Here is a 19,398-nt window from a genome sequence, read left to right as displayed (position 1 = left end):
GTTTCTCCAATATGGAAGGAAGAAGTTGCAGCAGCAGGTGCTAATCCAGCTATTCCTGCGCATTTTCAGCGCATATGGATACATGTCCCCTGGAAAAGGTCTGAAGTTTTAGCACTTAAACAGTCACTACCAGATTCACGCAAAAATCCTGCTGGTTACTATAAAGAGTTGTCGCAAACAGTTGATGCATGTACTATGAATCTAGCAGATATTGACATGTTGATGGGAAATGTAGTTCCACAGACAATATGGGCTAAAATTCGTAGAGAGGATCACGCTCAAGAATTAGGCGGCGATTGGAACGCTATTATTGCCGCAGATAGAGGTCAAGTAGGTGGTGCAAAGCCCGACGCTTTGATCTCAGAACTCCCTGGTAGGATTATTACATTAATGAAAACAATGATGCCTGCTTTGAGAGTTAATTGGGATAAGCTAGCAGCATGTAAACAAAAGAAAGATGAAAGTGTTTCCGATTTCTTTACCCGATTCGAGGAGACATTCATTGATCACAGTGGTCAAGATATGGCTACAGAAGGGGGACAGCGATTATTTGTGGATAAGTTCGTATATAACTTGCTTCCTGAACTATCACACAAGCTAAAAGACTCCGAGAGTTCATGGGCAGTTTCTTCTTCCGCCCAGATATTGGCTACTGCACAATATTATGAAAATAGAGACAAAGAAGAAAGGGAAAAACAAGAGAAAAAGACGAAAGAATTAAAAACTAAAGTTCTCTTGCAACAGGCTTATCCTCCTCGTTATGTTCAGCCTCAGTTTCAACAGCCTCCGCAGTTTCAGAGGTTGTATCAAAAGTCTGAACCATTCATTCCAAGACCTTTGCTATGTCCCAATCAATGTGCTTATTGTAGGGAGGAAGGTCATTTTAAGAACAGTTGTCCGGCATTGTTGCAGCGTAATGGAGCAACATCTGCTTCACGAGGTCGTGGTGGTCTTCAGTCAGCAAATAGAGGTAGAGGTCGAGGTGTGTTAACCCAAGAGCAGCGTTCTTTTGTTCCTCCAAATTCCGGAAATTACTTTGACCAGCAAAATGTTAGGTCTACACAGTATTACAGTGAGGATCAGTATATTGAAGGAGGGAATGAAAGTCTTCATTTTGAATAGGACAGCCATGGACAAAGTAAGGGGGTTACGTCAATTCCAGTGGATCAGAATGGACCTTATGTTAATGTCACTACAATGGGTGTTTCAGAGCCATTTCTTTTAGATACTGGTGCCATGAGAAGCTCTATCATTCATTCTAAACTCCCTGGCGCACCTTTGTCTGGCTTAACGAATGTATCTGTAGGATTTTCTGGCGCCCCTGTTCGCAATCCAGTTTCTTGCCCTTTGCCTGTTTCAATAGGCCCTTATGATTTAGAAGCTCCGCTTCTTCTGACGAATGGTTGTGGTGAAAATCTGTTGGGTTTAGATCTATTAAAAAGAATGCATGCTACGATATATTGTTCACCTTCTGGTGTATACCTCACTCTAGGACAGAAAATGACTAGTCCAATGTACTTATCAAAAGATCAATTCCCACCTGAATTGCTTTCTCTTCCCGAAACGCTTTGGGCTACGGGTCCGAATGACGTTGGTTGTCTTGAGATCCCACCTTATGTTGTTACTCTTAAGCCCAATGCTGAAATGCCACGTATTCCGCAATACAGAATCTCTACTGAAGGTGAGAAAGCACTTCTGGAAATTGTCCATGATTTGATTCAGAAGGGTGTGGTTGAGGAAACGAGAGGAAATACATGTAACAGTCCTGTTCTTCCGGTTCTTAAACGCACTGATCCTTCTCAGCCTCCTGTTTATCGTTTTGTAATTGATCTTCGGGAGGTAAACAAGATTGTCGTACCGCAGTTTCCTGTAGTCCCAGATATCACTGCTCTGTTGACGATGATACCTTCTACAGCGACTTGGTTTTCAGTTATTGATTTAAAGAATGCTTTCTTTAGTATTCCCATCGCCGAAGAGAGTAGAGATATTTTTGGTTTTTCCCTCGGAGGCCGAAGCTTCCGGTTTAAACGCGCACCTCAAGGTTATTGTGAAAGTCCCTCTGTTTACAGTCAAGCTCTAAAATGTCATCTTGATGCCTTTTCCTTACCGTCCGGTGCCGCTCTCATTCAGTACATGGATGACTTATTAGTTGCCGCTGATTCAGAGGAGATTTGCAAAAACGTGACCGTTGCACTGTTGCGTCATTTGTTTGATCTGAATCACAAGGTTTCTCCTTCTAAATTACAATATGTCTGTCGCGAGGTGACTTATTTGGGTCATCTCTTGTCAAAGGAGGGACGACGATTGACCCCCGAACGAATTCAGGCAATTGCACAAATGTCAGTGCCATCCACACAAAGAGAGGTACGTGCCTTTTTGGGCATTACTTCTTATTGTAGACAGTGGATTCCGAGTTTCTCTTTATTGGCTAAACCGCTGTTGGCGCTAACTTTAAAAGATACGCCTCAGCCTCTTCCGTGGACTGACGAGTGTCAGAAGAGTTTTACTGATTTGCGTATTGCTTTGTGTTCTGCTCCTGTATTGGGTACTCCTGATTACAGTAAGCCCTTTACGCTCTATGTCCACGAAAGAGAGGGTTGTGCATTGTCAGTCTTAACGCAGCGTTTTGGAGATCAACAGCGACCATGCGCATATTTCTCAGCTACGTTAGATCCAGTAGCTAAAGCATTGCCTAGTTGTCTTAAGGCGACAGCGGCAGCAGCAATTTCTATTCGACAGTCTGCTGGAGTAGTGCTAGATAATACTCTCATTGTTATGGTGCCACATGCAGTGGATATTTTACTAAATAGGACAAAAACGCAGCATCTTACGAGTGCTCGGTTGTCCGGATATGAGCTGACGCTTTTGGCTAGTCACATACACATCAAACGATGTAATACCCTGAATCCAGCTACTTTGTTGCCTCTTCCAGAAGAGAGAGATGTCTCTGAACAGCATGATTGTTTTCTCCGTACTGAAGAAGAGACTAAGGGTAGAATTGACCTAAAAGACACGCCATTAGTGAATCCAGATGGAACACTATGGGTAGATGGTTCTTGTTTCAAGCTCCCGAATGGAGATACAGTTTCAGCCTACGCTATTACTACTTTGCATACGATTGTGGAGACAGCACGCATTAGACATAATTCAGCTCAGGCAGCTGAATTGATAGCCTTAACTAGAGCGTGTGTGTTATCCAAAGGAAAAAGAGTAAACGTGTACACTGATAGCCAATACGCTTTTGGTGTAGCGTTTAACTTTGGGCGTTTATGGAAGGAAAGAGGATTCTTTACTTCCCATGGTACTAAGATACAACATGGTCAATTAGTGACTGAACTTCTTGAGTCACTTACAATGCCTACTCAGATAGCGATCGTGAAGTGTAGTGCACACAAAAAGATTGTGGACGATGTTGGTCGAGGAAATGCATTTGCAGATGAGGTAGCGAAAAAGACAGCCAGAGACAACACAAGTCGAATGTATGTTGCAGGTCCCGCAAACTGCGTAAGAGAAAAGGGAATGTGTGAAGATACAGTAGAGAGTGTGAAATCAATTCAAGGAGAGGCTACGGAGAATGAGTTGAGAAAGTGGAAGGAAAGTACAGGAATGTTAGATGAGATGGGATGTTGGGTTGAATTATCAGAACATCAACGTTGGCTGTTACCAGATGCTTATGTACTACCTGTAGTTACTATGGCACATGGTCCAGCTCACCTAAGTGCAAAAGGAATATGTAAACTTCTGGCTCCAGTGTGGCAAAATGAGGGGATCCCAAAGTGTGCAAATAATGTAGTAAAACATTGTATTGTTTGCTTGATGTACAATCCGGGAAAAGGAACCCCAACTCCAGCAGGTCATTTTGCTCCTCCAACATATCCATTTGAGGTGTTGCAGATCGATTATATTCACATGGAACGATGCAACAACCTCAAATATGTTCTGGTGGTAGTATGTGCTTTTTCTAGATGGGTAGAAGCCTACCCTCTGAAGGACAATACTGCTTTATCAACTGCCAAAATACTTTTGAAAGAATTCTTCCCTAGGTTTGGTTTGCCGCGCATTGTCTGGAGTGACAATGGGAGCGAATTTGTGGGTCAAGTCATGCAAAAAGTTTGTGCAGGTCTTGGCATAAAACAGAAGTTCCACGCGGCGAATCACCCACAGTCGGCTGGTTTAGTAGAATGCTACAATGGAACCTTGAAGCTTAAAATTGCTAAGGTGCAAGCTAGCACAGGACTTAATTGGCCTGATGCTTTACCATTGGCTCTTCTGTCCACCAGAACAGCAGTACACTCTCGTTTGGGGCTTAGCCCTTACGAAGTGATATTTGGTCGCCCAGCTAATGTATGGGGAGTTCCTCGCCCTAAGAAATACTCAGACTTGCCATACCCGATGTTGATTGACTACTTGCATGACCTTACAACTAAATTGCGTGTTCTTCATCAACAGGTTCAGAGTGCTCTACCAGAGGCTTCCACAGACCCAGGTCATTCCATCCGACCAGGTGACTGGGTCTGCACGAAAAATTTCCAACGACAGAGAAATTTGGAGCCCAGATGGAGAGAGCCACGCCTGGTTCTTTTGACCACAAGAACAGCAGTTAAAGTCGAAGGAAAGAAAAACTGGGTGCATGCCGTGCACTGCAAGAAAGTGCCTTTGCCCTTGCCTTTCGATCAGTGGGTCCGTAGAGGCATCAGTGACTCTGAAAGTGAGAAAGTTCCGCAATTTGTACCATTCAGTGATGCGCGTCTAATTGGAACACTTTCTGAGAAAGAGGACGACGACATCCTTCAAGAAGCAATACCATCGCATCGTCGCTTGAACACGACAAATCCAGGAACATTGTTTCAAAACCAGACTGCCTCTGGACAGGAACGCTATAATTTGAGACCAAGACCAAAGAACTTGTAAATTTCTCTCCTAGTACTCTATCCCGGTTGCAGGGTCACGGTAGGAGTCTTAGTTACGACCTGAGTAAGTGGCAATAGGCCTGCAGGACCTCACAGTGTCATAGGACGGTAGATAATCGTGACTACAGTGATTGAGGAAGATTGCCGTGAGCATCCACTTAGAAAGATGGAGGCTACATTAGATAAAAGAGAAAGTAAAAATGTAAAGAATAATTGTAAAGAAATATATAGTCGTTGTAGTATTGCTCTATGCGTCATTATATTGTCGTGTATTCTTTTGGCATCTGTAAACTGGATCATTATTACTCTGCAGCAAAAAGTTGTCTCTTCTCCTACCTCTACATCTTCTTCTACTATCTCTCCGCACCTATTTCACACTCTTCCCCAGCATGAACTCATCAGAAGAACTGAATACTTTAACAATTCCTTCGTCCAGTTGTTACATCAACATCAGTTAGTGATCAATACAACTGACTGTTGGGTGTGTGGACTCATACCACATACGGTAGAAAAAGGAATGCCATATTTAGTTCTTCCATTCTCCTATGAAGGTTCCGCTTGGGCTTATTTTGTCATTTTCAATAATGCATATCAAAGTAAAATTAAACAACCTGTCAGTTCACATAGTGTTGGTTCAGATTTCAGTCATAGTTTATTGATAAAGGGAATGGTAGCTATGGCTAAAATCATGGAAAAAAGTGAAGCTTCCATAGATGAAAGAAAAGCATATACCAATTGGAACATAACTGATTACATTTCCAGGCTCAATGATAAGGTTGAGCAAGGAAAATCTCCTCCGATACGGGTCATACCCCAACAAGGAAATTTCTGTCTGCAAATAAATGGTAGAACTCCAAACACCGGACAAAGAGAAAGTTTATGTTCCCATACATATGTTTATTCAGCCCTGAATTCACCGCCGTTAGTACCATCTCAAGGTACATACTTCGTTTGCCACGATAGGGCTTATACATGGTTGCCAGCTGATTTCTCTGGTACTTGTTATATAGCCTTTCTTCTTCCCCCTACATACACCGCTCCTGCGAACCATCATAAAAATAGACATGGCAGAGGGATTGTGGATTCGAAAGACACAGCAGGACAAGAGGGAGGAGATTTCCTCAAAGGATTTCTTCCCTTCTGGGGTCCAATGGCCAACAGCAGAAATATAAGGCAATTGGTTTGTGTCGTAGAAACCACCATAGACATCACTGTAGGAGCTTTAAGTAACATTACAGCTGAACTACAGGCTGATCGTCTTATGACCTTGCAGAACCGTGTTGCCTTAGACTTTGTTCTTGCGGACCGTGGTGGAGTATGCAAATTGATCGGATCAAGTTGCTGTATTTTCATACCTAATGACGCTCCGACAGTATACCAAGCTATCTCTAAGTTACACATAATCTCCGAGTCGATTCATCAGGACGAAGGAGATTGGTCCTTTTCAGAGTGGTTTTGGGGATTACTGTCCAAATGGGGTTGGAAGGTATTGACATTCTTTGGAGTAATTTTAGCTTTTATATTCTCTTGTTGTCTTTGTATGCACTGCGGTCCTGCCGTCTGCAACCTATGTGCTACTGCATGTATTCCCAAACCCAAGTCACAAAGAGCAGAGAATATCAAAATGATGGTACAGCAACAGCTTGATGACCTCATGGCCATAGACATCGACTCAGATTAACATGAGTTTGTGTATCTTGCCTGAGTTCTGGCAAAAGGAGGGTCTGAGGAAATTCGATTTTTAATACGATCGTATCGACCCGCCATTTTGTGGCCCGCCGCCATTTTATGTTGCCTTCACTCAGGCAGCACAGCGAACGAAGTCCATTCTGCCTTTTCTGCTTATTCTGCAACATGGTGTTCAAAACAGCCTTCTGCCTCTATCTTTACAAGGCTGGTATTAAGGTCTGACCGAGTACACTAATCCCTGTCTGGTTTTCTAATCCTTGTTTCAACTATCTGTAGGCTCACACTATTCTCCGCCGATCTTATCTTATCGTCTGGCCTTCGCTGTCCTTTGCTAGTATTCTCTCATTTCACAACTGTCCTCCAAACGCACACAAACTTATCGCACCACATGCAACTTCGTTGTGGATCGGTTAATGAATTAGTTCAAGGGAGGGGTGACAAACACAGCTGGAGGGGAGGCAACCTTAAGTCACTTGATACTTTGTTCTGTCTTGTTTTCCGACATTTCTATTGGCTCTGTTCTATCTTTACATTATTCTTACTGGCTCCTTTCTATGTGTTCTGGGAGTGTATGTAGTTAATAAATGGTTTTTATACGGTATATAAGATTGTGCGCCACAAAGTAAAGTGGCAGTCTCCTGAGAACATACCTTGTGTACTTCTTGGACAACTGTACTAGCTGCAGCTAATAAATCTGATCTTTTACGCCTGACAGAGTGTCCCGTGTCTCTGTTAGTTGAGGCAGGTGAATCCAAGGAGATTTCAGGCGTACCCTGCGCCGCCAGGCCCATAAGGTTCTGGTTCTTCAAGACAAGCACCGCTGAACAGGGCACCGCTGTCTCAAGCACCGCTCCGCTGGGCCCTTCAACTCTGGCACCGCTCCGCTGGGCCCTTCAACTCTGGCACCACTCCGCTGGGCCCTTCATCTCAAGCACCGCTCCGCTGGGCCCTTCCTCTCAAGCACCGCTCCGCTGGGCCCTTCCTCTCAAGCACCGCTCCGCTGGGCCCTTCATCTCAAGCACCGCTCCAATGGGCCCTTCAACTCTGGCACCGCTCCGCTGGGCACCGCCATCTCTGCACCGCTCCGCTGGGCCCTTCCTCTCAAGCACCACTCCGCTGGGCCCTTCCTCTCAAGCACCGCTCCGCTGGGCCCTTCATCTCAAGCACCGCTCCGGTGGGCCCTTCAGCTCAAGCCCCGCTCCGCTGGGCCCTTCCTCTCAAGCACCGCTCCGCTGGGCCCTTCATCTCAAGCACCGCTCCGCTGGGCCCTTCATCACAAGCACCGCTCCGCTGGGCCCTTCAACTCTGGCACCGCTCCTCTGGGCACCGCCGTCGCTGCACCGCTCCGCTGGGCCCTTCCTCTCAAGCACCGCTCCGCTGGGCCCTTCATCTCAAGCACCGCTCCGCTTGGCCCTTCATCTCAAGCACCGCTCCGCTGGGCCCTTCCTCTCAAGCACCGCTCTGCTGGGCCCTTCATCTCAAGCACCGCTCCGCTGGGCCCTTCATCTCAAGCACCGCTCCGCTGGGCCCTTCAACTCTGGCACCGCTCTGCTGGGCACCGCCGTCTTTGCACCGCTCCGCTGGGCCCTTCCTCTCAAGCACCGCTCCGCTGGGCCCTTCAACTCTGGCACCGCTCCGCTGGGCACCGCCGTCTCTGCACCGCTCCGCTGGGCCCTTCCTCTCAAACAGCGCTCCGCTGGGCCCTTCCTCTCAAGCACCGCTCCGCTGGGCCCTTCCTCTCAAGCACTGCTCCGCTGGGCCCTTCCTCTCAAGCACCGCTCCGCTGGGCCCTTCAACTCAGGCACCGCTGACACATTGGCAGAAGGGGCAGGCCTGGATCAGTGTCGGACAGGGATGCACAATACACTCTGGGCACCAAGACTCCTCCAGTACCGCTGGAGTCTGTCATCCACTTGAGAGACTGTGGCTTTGCACTCCCCAGGATGGCACAGTGGGCAAGCCACCCACTGTATGGACTTGTGAGACTGTGGCTTTGCACTCCCCAGGATGGCACAGTGGGCAAGCCACCCACTGTAGGGACTTGTGAGACTGTGGCTTTGCACTCCCCAGGATGGCACAGTGGGCAAGCCACCCACTGTAGGGACTTGTGAGACTGTGGCTTTGCACTCCCCAGGATGGCACAGTGGGCAAGCCACCCACTGTAGGGACTTGAGAGACTGTGGCTTTGCACTCCCCAGGATGGCACAGTGGGCAAGCCACCCACTGTATGGACTTGAGAGACTGTGGCTTTGCACACCCCAGGATGGCACAGTGGCCATGGAGGCCCCTCGTGGATCTGGCGTCGTGGACTCATGTGGCTGAGGTGCCCCCCCTTCCCTTCCCCCTGAGGTGCCTGTAGTTTTCCTATCTGATGCCCCTGCAGTGTTCTCTCCAATGGATTCGGGTCTCATGTGTGGGCTTTGCACATGTGTTGAGGACCATTGGTCCACGTACAATGACAGAAAGCCAATTTTGACGGGACAATTTACATATGTGTGTATAGTTATGGGATGTTCGACTTACTTATTTACTTAGCCTTACAATATATTTGAATTCCGATAACATATTATTTTGTCATTGCATTATTCCGGGAGGATTGGGGGGTATCACTCTGAGTTGTTGCTCTGCATTGGTGTGTAGGTTGTTGGGTGGGGGGGGTGGCGCGTATGTGTATGCCCGTAATCTTTTCTCCTCCCCCCTCCCCTGTGTCGTAGGTGCAGTACTCACCGTTGTCTTCTGCGCCGGCATTCGTGCTCCTGGTAGAGGAGCAGGTAGACAATTGCTGGTAGGATGTGTAGTTCTGGTTCCATGCTGTCCAGATTCCTCGTGGAGTGTGTAGGGTGAGCGTTTTCCGTTCGTAATGGCTGTTTCCGCCGTGTTTTTATCGGCGGGGCTCCCGCCCCGGAAAAGGTGGCGGATTGGTGAGTTGTGATAGGGTGGGCGGTACATTGTCTGCCGCCTGTCTGTTGGCGGTGACCGCCGCGCTGTTTGTTTGTCCCGCCGTGGCGGTCGGAGTGTTAAAGTTGCAGTCTGTGTTGGCGGTTCCCACCAGGGTCAGAATTCCATTTTTTTGGCCACCTGCCTGTTTGCGGGTTGGCCGCCGCTTTAACACCGACCGCCAGGGTTGGAATGACCCCCTAAGTCCGAACGTAGGAAGTTGACCGGGACCTCCCAGCCAGCGTATCCGAGGAGGGCTCCAAGGACATCGGATCAAGATCCAGGTTTGCCCCGGTCAAAGGATTTTCACCTCAAAAAAATGACTAAGTCCAAAGGTAAAAATCTGTACAGAGGGCTCCCGCGACACGTATCCGGAGAAGAATTCCAGGAGGTCGGATTGGACTCGCAGGTTTGTCCCGCTGAAGAAAATCTTCAGCAAAAACGACTAAGTCCGAAGGTAAACTTTTGACCGGGGCCTCCCGTGGGCTGTAGCCGAGCTGGGCTCCATCGCTGTTGGCCTTAAAACTTTGACTTTGCCCCGGTCGAGGTGCGACCAGATTGGCGCTTTTTGTTTCTATGCACTAGAAAACAATACTTCTTTAAAAATTCATATCTACGGTTCCCCTTATCCGATTTTATTCATTTTTGTGTCATTTTAAAGATAAAAATATAATCTATGTTTATAAATTGGTTTTGGATTTTTAAACTGTTTCCTGTGTTTTATTTAATTACTGTTTTGTGATATTTGAATGCTTTACACTCTGTCTCCTAAGTTAAGCCTTGTTGCTCTTTGCCAAGCTACCAATGGTTGAGCTGGGTTTAATTTACTGAGACCTAACAGGACCTAAGTGGAGGTTGGTGGCCTATTGCTAAGTGTAGGTACTTACCTGCTCTTACCAATAACCCATTGTCCAACAATAGCTTACCGTTCTATATTAGGATTTTAATTTATAAACTACAAGTAACAAAAGGACCTCTCTGACAAAAGCAGTAAATCACTGACCCATTTGTGTCATATGGACTTTTTGATCTACATGTCACATATTCTTTGCAGGAGGCATATTAACCCACTGTGCTACCTTAAAACTTCCAATAGAGAAAACTCCAAACTCTTTAAAGATAGAACATTAACCTCCAGAGTTATCTTGACATTTTTGTTGTTGCCTGAAAATTGTTAAAGGCAAGGAATGCTGCAACAGGGACTTTTAAAACTATAATATAGTTGCAAACAAGGTCCCCATTCCCAAAGTCAGCACAGTGTGCAGTGGCATTGGTCGTACTGCCCTAGAACTAGCCCTGCCCACTGTTAAATTCCATCTGTGCCCCTCAACAAACTACAAGGGTGTTTGATTCGTAGGACCTACATGGCAAGACATGATAAGTATGTTTGTGAACGCTAAACAATATTTTCAGATGTATGACACAGTCTGTGAAGCCTAAGACAGCATTTCAGGCCTACAAAATGCATGCTGCCTGGCCTACTCCACTGGACATTCGAAACTGTCCGTGACTGCTGGTGGAAGTCGTCAAGGCGGTAGGTGGTTGCAACCATGGTAGACACAGCCATAGGCTAATGTTGTTGCCAGTGGCGGTGGCAGACCAATGGCTGTGTCCGCTGGAGGAGGCAACAGCATACGTGGAGGATGTGACCGCCATGTTCTGCAGATTCACTCACTTGACATCGGACACTGCTGCCAGCAAGACCTCCACTACCTGAGCTGCTGTGCACCGCCTCTGGGAGCAATCATGCCAAGTCCAGCAGTTGATAGGGCCCCTGCCTTTGCTCCAGAGAAGCTGGAGAGGCTAGTGGATGAGGTACTACCCCAGTATGAACAGCTCTATAGTGCACCAGACGAGCAGGTAAGTAACTCATGTGCACAGTTTTCTCTGCACTTCACTATCCTTTCCCTCCTAACAGGCTAGAATGTGGCCATGTGTGCCAGGTTGACTACTCATGTGCCTGTTGCTGAAGTCTGTGTGGCATCAATGGGATGTACAATATGTGAATACTGGTGGCAAGTCCCATATGTAAAGTTCAGTCACGTTGTGTTGTGTGAGTTTTTTAGGTGCCTAGATGCTCCTTGTGTTGGATGCATATATCTAATTGAGAAGATATTACTGCCATTCACTGCCATCTCCTTCCTCATGATTGTTGTAAATATCAGACAACATGTATGTGCGCAACAGCATGAGCTGATTATGCATGTTGTATGAGTCAGTTGAGGGTAATGTCAGCAATGGTGTATGCTGCCACAGAGATTTAGTTTACACATCTACCCTTGCTAAACTGTTGTTTGGAAGACATATCACAACTTGCTCTGCCCTTCTTGTTGCCACACACTCTACATGCAAAATTGCCATTGGTTACATGATGTACTGTAATGCATGGAACTGATGGAAATGGAGTGTCATGTAGGTTCTGTATGCTCAGCCTACAGAGACCAGGGCCTGTCAAATGTATTTCCCAGTAAAGGTCCTATTCTAGGCCCACTCTCTGTACCTCAGCAGACCCTATTGTGTTGCCAATATGAGACTCTGGTGGCAAATCTTGCCCAGAATGCCTCAATATTTTGATTAGATCAGGAATGAGTACAGAGGTAAATTATTAATCTAAGCCATATGTGGACTAAGCATAATCGTCAATGTGTGTCTTTGACTCATGACAGGTCCCTTACTCCCACAGCTTGTTGTCACCTTCACACAGGTCATATTTGTCCTGTACAAGCTTATTGCAGAAATGACAGTCCCACAGTGCAGACATTGTGTTGATTCCAGGAAGGTTGTGATATGTGACTCAGTAGCTTGGTCACTTTGGAATAACTGTACAACACATGCCTTTTTTGTTCAATGCCATTTCTATAGGATGGGACCATTTGTCCAAAGGAGTGTTCTGTGGTACAGGTACATACCACAGAACCACACCCCCTGAAGTGGCATGAGTCTGCATTTAGTATGGCTCATGGCCACACATGGACAGGAAAGACACTTTCTGTAGCCACCATGCCAGCCCCTTCATTGTTACCCATGTGTAGTCTTTGAGTTTGTGTATGGACTGTATGCAGAGGGCATTCTCACAGAGTGTGAATATGTTGACTGGTTCATACCTAAGGAGTTTACCCTTCAGAAGCCACATAGGTGTGATGTATTTCAAAGTGACTCACATCATAGTCAGGTTGCTACAGCATGGGCTACATGATGTGGGTGAGCTTGTTTAGTCATTGTAGGGCCTGAGCAGGGTAGTGTGTTAGTCTGCAGATGGAGAAATATATGTCTGTAGTCATTTTCTTGTACTTATTGGCTTGTATGTGTCACACTTGTGGAGTACTAACAAATAGGAAAGTCCTAGCTTGATGTTATTGACATGTATGTGACTCAACCGTTTGTGATGAAACTTGCGATCATGATCTCTTAATTTCTCTTTTGCATATATGTAGGTCATCGCCCATCAAAAGAAGGGATTTTAGAGAGCCATCACCAATAAGGTGCGGACCCCGGAGGTCCACAGCTGCCAGAGCACCCACTACAGGAAAAGGTGGGAAGACCTGAGACGCTGGGCCTGGAAGATCGCTGAGGTCCAGCTGAGGATATCCTCCCAAAGTGGGGCGGGTGCCCATTGGACCCTCGCCCCGCTAGTGGCCCACATTCTGGTGGTGGCCTATCCAGAGCTTGATGGGCCTTTGAGGGCAGCACAGCAGCCACAAAGGGGTGGGTACAGGGCATATACCTGCCTGTCACAATGCCAAGTGAATGAGTTAGATTCTGAATGCACCCCCTGGCCGAGGAGGATGAGCCATGTGTTACACAGTAGATGAATGATTATATGGACATGTAATGTGGTGCATACTGATGGGCCTTGCATATTGGCATTGGGACCTAGGACACAGCTGTGTAGAATCCAAAAACCACTTGCTCTGCAGGTACGACATATGGCTGGGTATCTTGATCAAACAGCTACTGTTTGTTGTTGTAGTGTGTGTAATTTCTATGCAACAGACCACTACTCCTAAATAATACAGGCCAAAGCGAAGTAGGTGATAAATCACTGTCCTCCGCCATGTGTCTGGATGAATGTGTATATAGGGATCTGCCACCCAGAGGCTAGTTGTCTTCAGAATATGATGGGTGCTGCTGCCTCACTGCAGACTGTAATGTGAAGATATCCAACATACATGTGACAGAGCTTACATTGTTCTTTGGATGTAGCTATCGGTTAATATATTCTTTAGTAGGTCAAAATGTCCATTGACATGATTTATGTGCCATTACTGTTGCCAGCGTTCCTTGTGCCTACATGTCAGCATTTGTCCCTTTCTGTTTTGAAAACATTTGTGAACTGCTGTTTCATGCATGGTCTACCAAAATTGATGGGATGATGTCTGTATCCCCTCACATATATATCTGCACTAATTGTGTCTACTGATGCACTTAGTGTATGTCATTGTAAGTGGTGCCAGACATTAGTTGTGATTAGCCTGGGGCTTGCTGATTCATTGTGTTGTGGATTTTGGGGACCTCTCTCCCTACACATGGTTTCTACAGTGTCCATTTTCATGCAACATATGTAGCCTATCTGAGCAACATTTATATTAACTCCATGACCCTATTGGGACAAATATCACTTGGTGAAGTGAGCATTGCTGATATGTTTCCAGTGTGACATGGGTATTTCCATGTTGCCTTCTCCAGGCTATTGTACTTTTGTCATCAACATGGCAGGATTTTGTATCACCATTTCATATTGTTGGGTCATTATGTATGTGACAAACACATTTGTGCATGACCTTGAGTGGGATCTGTGAAAATGCATTTGGCATTGGCCTACTATTGTGAGCCAACAGGTAACTGAGGTCTGCAGCTTGGGTCAAAGGTTTGAGGGTGATGGTGTCTCCTACTTGTTGAATAGTTATGGTGACTGCACAACTTCAGCCATGCAACTGTAGTTGTCTGAGGTCATTAATTTCATGTGGGCAACTGTTGACAGTTCATGTGGCATGCATGCATATGGTATGGTACATGTATGGCCCACTTAGGTGGAGTTTGTGGCTGGAGCCTACTTGATATCCTGCTAAGGCTTGCTAATCACAACTGTTGCTCAAGTGTGATCATGGACATGTGATGATCGCATTTCTCTTGGTGTTTGCAGCATCTGCACCGGCAAGAGAAGGAGACAGGGCACAGATGAATCAGGAAGCATCTGGTCACAGGACCTCGGGTCTTGACACCACCAACACAGAGTAACTTATTGGCCTGGAAGGTGAGGGAAGTGCCACAGGGGAGACTAGAACATCCTCATCATCATTGGATTCTTCTTCCAGTGGACACTCCCTAGTGGTGGTAGACCCATCAGGGCATCCCCCTGTACCATCTTTATCCACCACCCCCCTGTTCTATCTCCACCCTCCCTGTTGCTCCTCACCCAGTTGGCTGTGCCTGCTCACCCAAGAGGGTGGATGTCTCCCTTGCCATAGGCACCTCTGCCCCAGCCCCTGTTAACTCTTTTGCCCTCAGTGAGGAGGCTAATGACCTCCTGAGAAGTATTTCTGTGGGTCAGTCAGCCATTGTGAATGCCATACAGGGACTGGAAACTCAGCTACAACATACAAATGTATTCCTTGAAGGCATTCATGGTACAATGGTTGGCCTACAAAGATCTTTTCAGGCTCTGGCCTCCTCAATGACGGCAGCCCATCAACCCCCACCTTCAGCCCCCCCTCCATCTCCCTCTTCCCAATCCCAATCCCCCTTCCCCTATCTACCCAAAACACACTGACAGATCTGCTTGCATCAACACAGAAAAGCAGCACATACAAACACTAGCACCACAAAATAAACCGGCACGCAAGCAAATAGCCACCCACAGATACAACAGTCAGTATCATACAACACTCACCACTTCCCTAGACACCCACACCACCCATAGCATTACACACCCACCACACCCAGCATACCGCAGACACAACCAAACAGACACTCAGACATCCATCACAAGCTCCATACTCACAGACATCACAACAGACACACAGTCATCAACCACATCCAGCATATCCACAGTCACCACCCCAACAGACACATACACATCCACCACTCCATCCCCCAGCACCTCCACCACCCTGACCACCAAGACACACAAACGCACTCACTCATCCACCCAACAGACATCCACCAAACACAGAATACCTCCCAGAAGCACACACCTACAACATCTACACCAACACAGCAGACAACCACTCCTTCGACCTCCAAATCCCGACCCCACCTTCTGACGGCCATTCTACTGTCCCTAAGAGGTTTTTGTATGTTTGACCTTAGCCTTTCCGTTTCCCTTGTTCCCTCTACCCCTGCCCCGAGTGCAAGAGGCCCTTACCCACCTCCCAGCCCCTCCCTTCCACCTTCATGGCCTCCCCTGCTCCCCCTGCAAGCACTGATACCTTTCAAACCCAAAAAGAAGCCCATCCCTCCCAAAAAGAAGACCACCACCCCAAGCCCAAGAATTCAGGCCAGGGCCATAGGCAGCAAAAGCTGCCAGGCCTCTTGTGCACTGGCCTGCCCCTTTCACTGCCTACGTCCCTGGCCTGAAACATTTTTAGTTAATTAGAAAACTCAATGATCTTTTTATAGCAAATTCATGGTGGCACCTTAACGAAAATTTGTAAATTTGTAAATTTGATGACTTCCACACCCAATTCACTGTCAACTTTAGCCAAATATGACCATTCAGGAGCTCTGTTCTTTTTGGCTATCACGCTTGTCAATCTTTTGGTTACACGCTGTTCACTTTCACTGCCAGAGTCTTGTTCTAAGGGCTTTTCTGTAATTATTTCTGGTCTTTGAGCCCTCTAAACACTCTTTTTTCTACTTCGGTGCATGATTCACCTGTGACTATTACTATATCTTCATCTTCACTTGTAAATTGGATTATGCGTCTGTGTGGGTCAACTTGATTCACTACAAACTTCTTAACTTCTGGAATACTTGAAATTCAGAAGTTCAGCTTCACTCCTTCTTGCTGTTTTTGTTGTTTTTGTGCAATGTTCTCATCACTTCTTTCCCCTCTGGATCCACATAGTGAACCTGAGTTGATACTATCGGTCAGTTGCTTCTGTCCCCACTTCTTCATCTCCACTTTTTTCATGTGGGACAGGTGGATTGACTGTGACAAGCCTACCCATTTCACAGCTGCGTTTGTCACAAGGATCAACTGATGAGGACTGTGAGAAATTGGGATGGTGGCTGAGGGGGTTGAAACCCTACTTAAGTAGCAGCCATAATCCTTGTCAGGGTCAACCACAAAAAGTCACACAATTAACCTGCGCTCAACCCTCTGGTAGCTTGGCACAAAAAGCAGTCAGGCTTAACTTAGGGGCAGTGTATAAAGTATCTATGCAGCACTTAAACAGCCATAAAGTGAAAATCCAACACAGGAAAAGTCACACACCAATTTAGAAAAATAGAGAGAATTTAAGAAAATATTTGACAGCAAAACCACAAAAATCAACAACAACAATCAGATCCAGAGTTACAACTTTCTAACATTTAAGGTGGAAAATAGCACCTAAAGATCATACCGCCAATCGCGGACATCTGGATATGCAAAATTTGGGCAACATTGAAAGTTGTGGCTGACTACGATGGACAATGGTTCAGATACACAAAGTGGATTGGGACCGGTCTCCGCTTACCTTCAGACTTAGAAGACATTTCGAGCAAAAATGTCTGAGAAGGGAAAGTTCAGTGGGGCAAGGCAGTCAGGGATGTCTGAGGAGGAGGTGTCATTGTCAAGGAGCCGCAGGATGAGATTACGGTGAAGATTTCTTCATTCCACCTTAGTATCTGTTTTGGAAAGCAAAGATCCCCAGTGGGATGAAGCTTTAGACTGTAGCTGATGAGGGCTCCACGAGGCTGGATACCCCTACTGTGAGAAGTTTCTGAACAGGATTTGCTGCTGCTGTGGTGAACATAACAGGAGCTACCATGAAGTCAGGCCGACTGGAAATGCACCTTGGGCTGGTCATCATGCAGGTAGGTCCTGGTCTTGTCCTGGTTCCAACAGCACTTATTTGCAGAACATTTTGAACTCCCAAGTTTTAAATTTGGGCTATCTGGTCAGCTTTACCACCACTTCCAGGTGTCCAGGATTTAGAGGGGCACCACGTGGAGGGCCAGGACTGAGGCTGTGTTTAGGTATGGATTCAAAATGGTTGAAGCCTTTTGTGTCCTGAGGCTTTGATCAAAAAGCTTGCTTACTAGCCCTTGGTTTCACTCTGGAAGTTGGGTTTAAGAAGGAGAGACAGAAGGGCAATCCTCGGAGGGCACAGGCAGGGCAGTCTTTAGGCAGCAGGACAGTCCTCTTGGTGCAGCAGGACAGTCATCTGAAGTGCACAGTATGGCACAGGCAGAAGAGTAGTTCTCTGAGAGTCCTTCCATAGATCCAAAAGTGAACTGAAGAGTGTCTCTGAGGATCTATTTTTTATACCTGATGCCAGTTTGAAGTGAGAGAAGCTCCTGGAGTTTTCTCCTCCCAGAAGTGTGTGGAACTTCCTGCCTCCCTACCCTAGTCCCAGTCTGTCTGCAGTCCCAGTATGTAGTGTGAAGTTCTTTGTGTGTGAGCTCAGGCAGTGTCTTTGCAGTGCAAATGAGGCTATTCACATCTCTGCCCCTCATCATCCTGTCTTGGATGGTCCATGCTGCACATACCCAGTCTCTCTCTAGTGTGTGGCTGTCTGGGAGAAATACACAAAGACCAACTGTACCTAGTCATGTGACCCAGGATACAGGCACCGGGCCACAAATGGATAGGACAAGAAACTGCCAACTTTCGAAAAGTGGCATTTTCAGAATTCTGACTTTAAATTCAACTTTACCATTAAAGATGATTTTAAATTACAATTCTCTAGACATCAAACATGAAATTTCTACCTGCTCCAAACAAAAGTTATAACTTCTTAAATGTAGTAGGGTAACCAACTGTTAACATATGGGAGAGATATTTTACACAGTAATGAAAAACACATTTGTGAGTTTTTCACTACCTGGACATGTAAAACTTAAATGTACATGTCCAACCTTTAAATTCTATGCACCCTGCCGTATGGGCTGTTTAGGGCTTACCTCTGGCAGGTTGTGGAATTCCTGTAGCCCGCCACCCAGGACATGTTCTTTGGAGACAAGGCCAACAAGTTCTCATATAACTTATAAGGACAGGTAGGGCCAACCCCATGTAGCACAAACCCTTTGGGTGCCAATATATGGGGAAGGAAACTATCTGCAGTTGACGTAATATTTGTGACTATATGTTAGTGGTGTTCAAGCTTGTATTTATTTCATTAATGCAAAGCCTTTATTATTAGGTGAGTGCTCTAAATATTTGTTGTACGGTCACATTGCACTACTAACAATATGAGGCTACATATATTGCTTTCAGAATGCTGTCTGATTAGATGCAAAGGTTTGCACAAGCTTGTAAGCAAGATTGATAATTTTTTGCTTTTAAAATAAAATGTTCCTAAAAACAAATGCACGTAAGAAAAAAACGTTTTGCTAAATTACTGTGAAATTTTGGGTACCATTTCTTTGAAGCATTGTTTAGTAAAATGTGCTGATGTATGCTAGTATTTCCAAAATATACTCATAGTGGAAAATCAGTGTAACCATTTTCAACCAGATTATGGGAAACATGAAAATAAACAAGTACTGGCAAAGCCAACCGATCTGACATTGGTTGACAGTCTTTTGTCAATGCTTGTCTTGTTTTGACATTACTTTTGTAACACTTTCTTTTTGTGGGAGCTGCCAGGCCCTGACCAATGTAACAAACATTGGCAAAAAGCAAAAACAAAAACGTTTCTTTCTCTTGAAAAGCACA

This window comes from Pleurodeles waltl, chromosome 6, assembly GCF_031143425.1.
Source record: "Pleurodeles waltl isolate 20211129_DDA chromosome 6, aPleWal1.hap1.20221129, whole genome shotgun sequence".
Taxonomy (NCBI): Eukaryota; Metazoa; Chordata; class Amphibia; order Caudata; family Salamandridae; genus Pleurodeles; species Pleurodeles waltl.
Note: the sequence above shows the minus strand (reverse complement) of the source record.